The following is a 9,327-nucleotide window of genomic DNA, read 5'->3' on the forward strand; positions in this document are numbered from 1 at the left end:
GTATTTCCCTTCATGCTAATTGTAAGCATTTTCCGTATATTGATTGAAAGGCAGACAAACACCGCCACTATCTAACTAAGCGCATGCATCAATCTGGTGATGCTATGAGAAGCAATGATGTTGCAACATATGTTTATTAAATTACATGTATAATGCTACTATTTGTTAAACAATCTCCATTTTCTCAGCTAGCCCAATACTTTTGCTAATCAGAATTTTGGTACGAAGAATAACATCACTAATTTACTAGCTCTAATAAAAGCACATGCTTGATTTCCTGAATACGTCCCTATGTGCTGTCAACCTGTATATGCTGTTTGGCAATGTCTTATTTTCTTTGGATTCCCGGGGCATATTTCAGTAGTATCCATTCAAACATTGACCTGTACTACTATGCTGCTTCTCCATCACTTCTGGTTCGTGAAGGTCGACGGCCCTGCCGACGCAAGGGATCTCGGGTCGCCGTCACCCTTTGGGAGCTCCCTCTCCTTCCTGCCTTCTTACCGTGGGGCCAGGGACCAACAGCCGGACGCCAGCATGACGGAGCTATTGTGCTGCTGCCTCAGGTCGTCCAGGCTCGTCCTCGGTCCCAGCCACCCATCATCAAGATCCGACGTCCTCTGTCCTTTTTTCCGATTGATGTGAGTAAGCCTCCACTACCCGCTTCCAACTCTGTAAAATTTGCTGCTGTAGTTGGCATGAGAGGCCGCCTTGATGCAAAGCTACAAGTTTACGTGGGTGCTGCTGGCCGTTGCCCCCTTGCCCCTGGCCAGCAGGGTCGTCCATGACCAGGGCCCCCAAGCTAAGGAGTAACATGCTGCAGCTTCTGCCCACCACCATGTATGAGACATGGAAATCTAGGAAGCTGTAGGTTTGTGCGACACTCATGCTCACCATGTGTTTTCTGAAATGCTCCCATGTAGATATATATAAATTGATGTTTATATATTATAAGCATTTGTAAAATGTTCATGTACAATGCAGTATGCAACAATAAATCACATCTCCCAGCAATGGCTACTTACCATTACTCTTATCACCTTAGACTAAGTTGTATGAATTAGATGACTCGGCACTTATGTTTTCGTAGTAGGTTCTGTGTCCTTCGCGCACTTACAATTCAGAGATACATTTGGTACATGGCTGATTGACTTTGTTCGTGTGGATTACCAGTTTAGCAGCAATGATTGACTTTGTTTATGTGGAGTACCAATGTAGCAGCAAGTCTGTTGTAACTTTGGCAACACAACCAACATCAAGTGTCACACTGGTAGTCTAGGGTCAGTTCAAAATTCGAATTAGTGTTTAGTTTAATCGACGTGTAGTTCATCGTCCATTTCTGAATCACCAAGGATTGATTTTATTGACATAAGATTCTCTACCTGTTGTTTTCTATTAGGTAAAAACAGTTATTGGCTCCTCATGTAATCTACAATAAGTATCCCTTTTGACACTCATTTAAGTAGAATTCTTTATTATTATTGTGGAAGCAGAAACACACTTGAGAAGGATTTCATTTAGTTTGTACTTTGAGTTTCAAAGTCTATTATTGACATGGATTTTCCTTCTGCTAGAGAGGCTGAATCTACATCAGAACAACGGCAAGTTAACAAACGAGGAGGCTGGAGTTGTACTGTGACTACTTTTTTTTTTTTGCGGGTAATACTGTGACTACTGTTAGATCTGGTTTTGCACTTCCGAATTTTATTTGAGAATGAATCTCGAAGGTATAATTTCTGCAAAGTGCTAGCGCGCTCCTACAAATGACAAGATTTTCTTCTTCTAATTGTAATGAGGCATGAGCCACAAACTCTTCATAGAACTTTGAAGCAAAATATTGATCCCCTGCATGCATATATGATTGCAAACCAAATTTTTTTAAATCAGTTCCTTTTTACAATAATATTTTCCTGGGTGATGTAACATAAGTATATTATTGGTACAATTAAGTGATATGATTAGTACTTGATTTATCTGGGCATAAAAATGTCTGAGATAATAGCTCTAGCACTCATGCTACAATTTAAAAATGGTAGGACTATCCTTGACCCATATAGAAGTGATAACCCTCCCCCCCCTCCCCCCATACACACACACACACACACAAACATGTAGCGTTTTTTTCCCGTTGCAACGCACGGGCATTTTTGCTAGTATAATTTTATGTAGGAATACGACTTCCTTTTTTTTGCAAGCTGTTGATCGATGCCCTAGTACGCTATCAGTTTGTGGGCTGTACATGCGGTCTCACGACCAAACAAGTGCGTAACGGCGTCCTCATCTCGGTGACAAGCCCCGGTTTCTCTTCCATGTCCACCGCCCCAACCGGTGTCCACTCGAACCTCGTGACCAGCTTTTCGACGAAGGACTTGAGCACCGTCAGAGCGACAGTGGCGCCAGGGCACGCCCTCCGCCCGCTGCCGAAAGGCATCATCTTCATCGACTCCTCGCCGCACCCACTGCCGGCGGTAACAGAAACGCCGTATCCTTCTCCGCCCTCCAAGAAGCGCTCAGGCAAGAACTCGACGGGGTTCGTCCACGACGTCGCGTCGCGTCCGATATCAGCCACGCCGTAGTTGACGACAGAGCCCTTGGGTATCACGTAGCCGTCGAGGTAGACGTTCTTGTCTGTCGTGTGCGCCAGCAGGTAGTGCGCCGGGGGGTGGCGACGAGCAGCGCTTCGAGCACCCGGCGTCCAGGAACGGGCTCCGCCGCTCACCATCCGCCGTGCAGTTCCCATCGACTTCCCCTCCCCTAGCGATGTCCTTCTGTAACTTCCGTTGTATATCCTGGGAAGTTGCATGTCATATCAAATTTTATGAGTTACTACCTCCTTTCTGGTTTATTATTCCCCTTCGTATTCTGTGATAAATTTTAACTTTAAATTTAACCAACAAATGTTAATACATGTCATAAAAGTAATATAACTGAAAACTATGTTCAAATATGAATCCATCGATATAATTTTTTATGATATACATTAACATTTTGTTAGTTGAACCTTAGTAAAAAATTAGCATAAAATAAGTAGAAGACTAATAAACCAAGACGGAGTAGTATATTCTAGGAAAAGTTGCATGTCATATCAACTATATGTATTATGAGGCCTTCTTTGGTTTGTAGGATTTTGTAGAAACTCTATAGGATAGAATTTGCAGAAGCCTTTTGGTTTATAGGAATGGATTCCTATTCCTATATAGTATAAGAATCAATTCTTCACATTTTGAAGAAAAAAAACATTAGCCTAGACTTAATGGAAAAATTAATATCCTATGCACCAAATGGCATCTCTTCCTATAATTTTTTCTATTCCTATAAAATTCCTATCCTATGAACTAAAGGAGACCTGAAAGTGAAATTTCATCCGTCGAGGCCCTTTAAGAGCATCTCCAGCCGTTGCGCCCCCAAGACGCGCCGAAAACCGCCGCTTGGGGGCGAGCCGGCGCTATTTTAGGCTTGGTTGCTAGTGCGTTCCCAGCCGCCCCCCCCCCCCCCAGGTCGCCCCTAGGCGCCGATATCGGCCCAGTATCGGCGCTTTCAGCCCATTTTCGGTGCTGGATTGGCCCAATTTCCGGCGCAAAACGGCCCACGCTCGACGTGTTTTAGCGTGTTTCGGCGCTCATTCAAATAAAATCATCAATAAAATCATCACAAATAATAAAAACACTCATATTTCATTGCACGTCCAGCTAGGCGTTGCCCTTGACCCTCCGTAGGTGCTCCACTAGATCCTGCTGCAGCTGATGATGCACCTGTGGGTCTCGGGTCTCCTGGCGCATGTTGAGGAAGGCCGTCCATGTTGCAGGGAGCTGGTGATCCACTTGGGCAAGAGGACTCTGCCTGTAATAGGGTTCAGTGTCAAACACTGTCTCTTCCTGCTCGCTCTTAATGATCATGTTGTGCAAAATGACACAACAAGTCATGATCTCCCACATTTGATCTTTCGACCAAGTCTTAGCGGGGTACCGGACAACAGCAAATCGAGATTGGAGCACGCCAAATGCTCGCTGGACATCCTTCCTGCAAGCCTCCTGAACCTTCGAAAAGTGGGAGTTCTTGCCTCCTGGCACATGTCTTGAGATAGTCTTCACAATGTTGACCATCTCGGATAGATGCCATCTGCTAGGTAGTACCCCTTGTTGTATTGGTGCCCATTGATCTCGAAGTTCACCGGAGAAGAATGGCCCTCAACGAGCTTGGCAAAAACAGGAGAGCACTGCAGCACGTTGATGTCATTGTGAGTTTCTGGCATACCAAAGAAAGCGTGCCAAATCCAGAGGTCCTGTGTGGCCACTGCCTTAAGTATCACACTGCAAGCTCCTTTGGCACCTTTGTACATCCCCTGCCAAGCAAACGGGCAGTTCTTCCATGCCCAGTGCATGCAGTCGATGCTTCCAAGCATACCAGGAAATCCTCTTGCTTCATTCTGTGCCAGGATCCGAGCAGTGTCTTCAGCATTGGGTGATCGCAAGTACCTCGGTCCAAACACTGCCACCACAACCATGCAGAACTTGTAGGTGCACTCAATGATCGTGGACTCGGCCATGCGCCCATAGTCGTCGAGTGAATCACCTGGAGCCCCGTATGCAAGCATTCTCATAGCTGTCATGCACTTCTGGATTAAGGTGAATCCAAGTGTGCCGGTGCAATCCTTCTTGCACCTGAAGTAGTTGTCGTACTCCTTGAGTTCATTGATTATCCTGAGGAAAAGCTTTCGGCCCATCCGATAATGGCGTCGGAAAACTTTGTCGCCGTGCAGTGGAGCGTCGGCGAAGTAGTCGGAGTAGAGCATGCAATAGCCTTCGAGCTCATGACGGTTCTTTGCTTTCCGTCGCCCCGGCGCCGAGCCGCCTCGCCTCGGCTTTGCATCGCCGGCAAGCAAGCCGGCCAGGGCGGTGAGGACCATGAGGTGTTCTTCGTCCTGGGCGGCGGCGGCGGCTTCCTCCTCGAGCAACGCCGCGAGCACCTCCTCGTCGTCGGAGTCCATCGCGGCCGGGGCAGGCAAAGCACCGAACACGTAGCGGGCGTCGTGCGCAGACTCGTCGGCGGGCGCCGGAGCGGCGAGGGAAACTCGGGAAAGTGGGGGGGAGAGGGCGTCGGGGGATCTTTCTTTGTTTCACGGCGAGGAATGGCGAGATATCGACGACGACGGCAGAGAGGTGGCTGGCGACGCCGGGATCGGCAAGGTGTCGGGGAAGGAGAGGGAAAAACGGGGCGAATCAGTGTGACTTTTCGCCTGACAGTGGGGACCCGGGCGATTTTTCCTTCCGCCGGTGCCCCAAGCGCCCCCAGTGCGCTGGGTTCGGCCTGGGCACGCCGGGTCAAAAAACGGGCCGATCTGGCGGATTTCGACGTCTTGGGAACGCGATTGGGCCTTTTTTCGACGCCGGCGTAAAAAAAGCGGCCTGGGGCTAAGATTCGTAGTGCAGCCTGCCAAGTCACCGATCATTTGCAACAGCAGCGGGTGTAGGGGGCTGACAGGCAGGCCGCTGTTTAAAAATTGTCCTGTGGTGACAGGATGCTCTCTCTCGTTTCACATGCATGCCTCACGCTTTTTCTCAGATGGGCGCTCACTCTGCTGACACACACTCTCTCTCACCTGCACCTGCATACACACATGCACAAGCCTCTCTCTCACTTCATTAAAAAGGCGTTCTCTCTCACTGCTCTAGAAAAGTAATGCTCTCTCTATTCAATTTAACATTGGATTTCAAGGAGTTTTTCTCTCTATGGACATCTGCCACTGGAGAAAGAGCATGAATCACAGCAGGTCTCACCGTCTCAATACCCCACGCGCCTGCTAAACAAAACGCTATCACAGGACATGCCACTGATCTCTAGATATTGCGTTCTGTACAAATGTACTATCTCCTTCCTTGTTTATTAGTCCCCTTAGTATTTTGTATCAAAATTTAATCATAATTTTAACTAACAAAATGTTAATGCATGTCATAAAAAATAATATCATCTTTATTAGTTAAATATTTGATCAAAAATTCACATAAAATACCATAAGAAGCTATAAACTAGGACAGATGTAGTACAGGATAACCATGAGTCCCGACCCCCGGGAGCAAAAAAGCCTATCTCGTATCGGTACGCATACCTGGTGGAGCACAAGACGTGCCATGATCCACTCGAGCGCCGTGGAAGTGGTCTTGGCGGCAGCGTTCATGAACTCCCAGCACAGGCTCACCATCTCCTCGTCTCCGAGCCTTAGCTCCAGGAGCGTGTCGACGTAGCACCGGCGCCGCCCTGAGCCGACCCCATCACTGTCTCGTTGTTGGCGAGCACTGATGAGAGTCGTGACAGTAGCACGGTGCCTCTTCTGGGCGTTGGATAGCTTCCGGCACCTAGGGAAGTAGCACGCGACCTCGAGGAGCGCTGGCATTAGGTGGAACGCGCCGAGCTCAACGACCAGGGAGAGGATCTCGGCGTGGACTCCTCGTAGCTGCCTGAGCACGTCCTCCTCCACTCCCTCGCCGAAGCAAAGCGAGGCGAAGAAGGAGACCACGGCGTGTCGGAGCATTTCTGATGGCACAACGACGTGGTTCTTGGCCGCCGCGGCCACACAGTCGAGACTCGAAACAAGCTTACCGAGGGAATATTGTAGCGCGCCAGCGAGAGGCGCCCCTGCAAGGTGCGAGCTGATGTTGCGCCGGAGGAGGCTCCAGCGGCCGCCGTACTGGGAGCTGTTGACGCCGTGGGCGTTAAACCCGAAGGACCACGACGGCGGACGGTGCGCGAAGGTGGCACCATCGCGGGCGAGGGTGCGGTGCGCGGCGTCACGGCCGGCGATGAAGATGGCCGGCTTGCCGCCCGTCCAGAGGGTGACGACGAGGGAGGCGGTTGTAGGGCAGCGATACAGGAGGTTCCCAAGAAGTGGGAGCCGTGGCCATGGTGGCCCGGGAGGGAGCGGCCGGCCGCCGACGTAGCATTCCCCGTGCTGCTTGGAGGATAGCACGAGGAGGAGCACGGCAGGGAGGACCACGATGCACAGCAGTAGGAGCATTGCATCGGCAATGGTCGATGAGAGCGGTATCGGAGTTGATTTTATAGTGATGCAGCTCCATCTGCTGGACGGCCAAATGAATGCTTAGATCGGCAAAGCTGTTTCCTAAACAAAGCAGCTACGGCACATCCATATCCTCTGTTGTTAAGTCCGACCAAGATGTAAGCAGTAAGTTTTTTCCGTTTTCGTTTTGGCAAATCGCTATAAGGCATCGTTGCTTGTTGGATAACGTTTAGTCCATAAGTGTCGTCTCAATGCTTGAGACACAGTACCTTTCACAGATTTTTTCAAAAGTAGCGCGTTTTTTATAGCAATTTCGGAAACTAGCAGTGTCGATACGTTATTTGCAAAACTAGCGGCCCGTCGGTCAACGGTTGGCCGAAGTGGACCTTTTCGACCTGCGGAAGCCCGAAGACACGTCTTCGGTTAAGCCAGGCCGAAGCGTGCGCGAACTGGGCCGAAGACGGGCCTCTTCGGCCAGCCAGAGACCGAAGATGGGCCTCTTCGGCCAGCCAGCGACCGAAGAGGTCTTCGGCTTACCAGTGGCCGAAGAGTAGCGGATAAGGCCCGAGCGGCATCTTCTTTCTCCTCTCGCTGTTCTTCCTTTGTCTCTCTCGTTCCTCTCTGTACATCGCCCCCCTCGCTGATCTCTTCGTTTCTCCACCTATTTTCGAATCCAAAGCACAGAAACGGTAGATCGTAGCCATCTCCATCGGCCTACGGTCATTTTTTCCCAATGGGATAGCTATTTGTGCGTACAAGTGAGGTGGAGTCATGATGGGGTGAGGAGGAGAGGCCATGGTGGGCTGAGGAGGAGGAGGCGGTTTGGCTGGTGAGGAGGAGGTGCAGCTTCGTGCCGCCGAGGGGGTGCACTGGGGTTTTATAGGTATAGAGGAGAGAAAATGGCGGGAAAGAACGACTGGGGTATGGTGGGAAAGAGTTGGCGGGAACATATGGCGGGAAAGGGTTGGCGGGAAACGGGTGGCGGGAACATATGGCGGGAAAGGGTTGGCGGGAAACGGGTGGCGTGAACATATGGCGGGAAAGGGTTGGCGGGAACATATGGAGGGGAAAGAGTTGGCGGGAAAATATTTACGGAAAGGGCTGTGCAATTTTTTTTCATTGCAAAATGGTTACACAACATTCGTAAGTCATAATAAAAAAACCCTTTTCGGCCTACAGTAAGCAGAAGAGCGCGACCATGCAACTTCGGTCACCTGTTCACGCGAAAAGGTGGGGCCCGGGGACTCTTCGGCCTACGGTTGACCAAAGAGTGCTCTTCGGCCTATGAGAAGCTGAAGAGTCCTTTTCGGTCTAGTTGGGGCACACTTCGGCCAACGGGAGGCAGAAGTGCCCTCTTCGGTCAACGGCTGGCCGAAGAGCCACTCTTCGGCCAATGGGAGGCCGATGGGGTGCTAATTTTGCAAATAACTTGTTAGCACTGCTAATTTCAGAAATTGCTGTAAAAACCATGCTAGTTTTGAAAAAAAATCCCTTTCACAACATAGTAGCCACATGAAATAAGATGGTACGTGTGTGGATCGCGTGGTAGATTCTGCATTGCATATCCCATGGCAAATGACCACCGTGTACTTTTGGGGCTATCTTGGATTTCTTTTTTGGGGCATCTTTGACAAGTCTTTGATGTCCCCAAAAAGCTGCCTCCAGTCGACACGGCAGTCTTGTTTCTCAGACGCGTCTAGCGAGCGCTCATTGGCCCGCTGGCGACCCCGAGCGACCGACCAGGAAGGAAATACCTGGTCCCCCCTCGTTCGCAAAAGGAAACCTAGTCGCACGCCATCCCATCTATCAGCGGTCCCGGCAGCCTCCGCTCAGATGCACGACAGCCCCCCACCGACCACGTTCTTTCCTCCCCCCTCCCCACCCTTCGTCGGGTTAGGATCCTCTGCAGTACTGTACGGTGCTGTACAGTCACTGTCATGTGGGACCTGGTCACATATGTCATCGACACTACAGCACCATACAGTACTGCAGAGGATCTTAACCCCCCTTCGTCCTATCCCAATTGCAACTGCCCCCGCATGTTGTCTTGTTCACCTCGAAGGTACTCTCCCTACAAAGATAGAACCTCGGATCTCCCATGGCGCCGAGATAGAAGCTGAGATCCAGACGGTGAACTCCAAAAAAGCCAATTGCACACAAAAAACTATGAGTTCGTCCTCTCCAGATGCTCCGCCTTCTCTGCCCCTTACCTCTTCTCTGGAACTTGTTACTTGTCAGATTTTGGTTGCACATAGCAAATGCAATAGTGCAGATGAGCACAAATTTTGGTTGTATAGTAGAAAAAAACCTTG

At 49.9% G+C, this 9,327-nt stretch overlaps 1 pseudogene; it reads right to left on the reverse strand.

The window, feature by feature from the left end:
- Nucleotides 1-2,221: 2,221 nt before the first annotated feature.
- LOC123153432 (cytochrome P450 89A9-like) lies at nt 2,222-9,115 on the reverse strand (annotated as a pseudogene).
- Nucleotides 9,116-9,327: the final 212 nt, after the last annotated feature.

The sequence above is a fragment of the Triticum aestivum genome, chromosome 7A, assembly GCF_018294505.1.
Source record: "Triticum aestivum cultivar Chinese Spring chromosome 7A, IWGSC CS RefSeq v2.1, whole genome shotgun sequence".
NCBI classification, from domain to species: Eukaryota; Viridiplantae; Streptophyta; class Magnoliopsida; order Poales; family Poaceae; genus Triticum; species Triticum aestivum.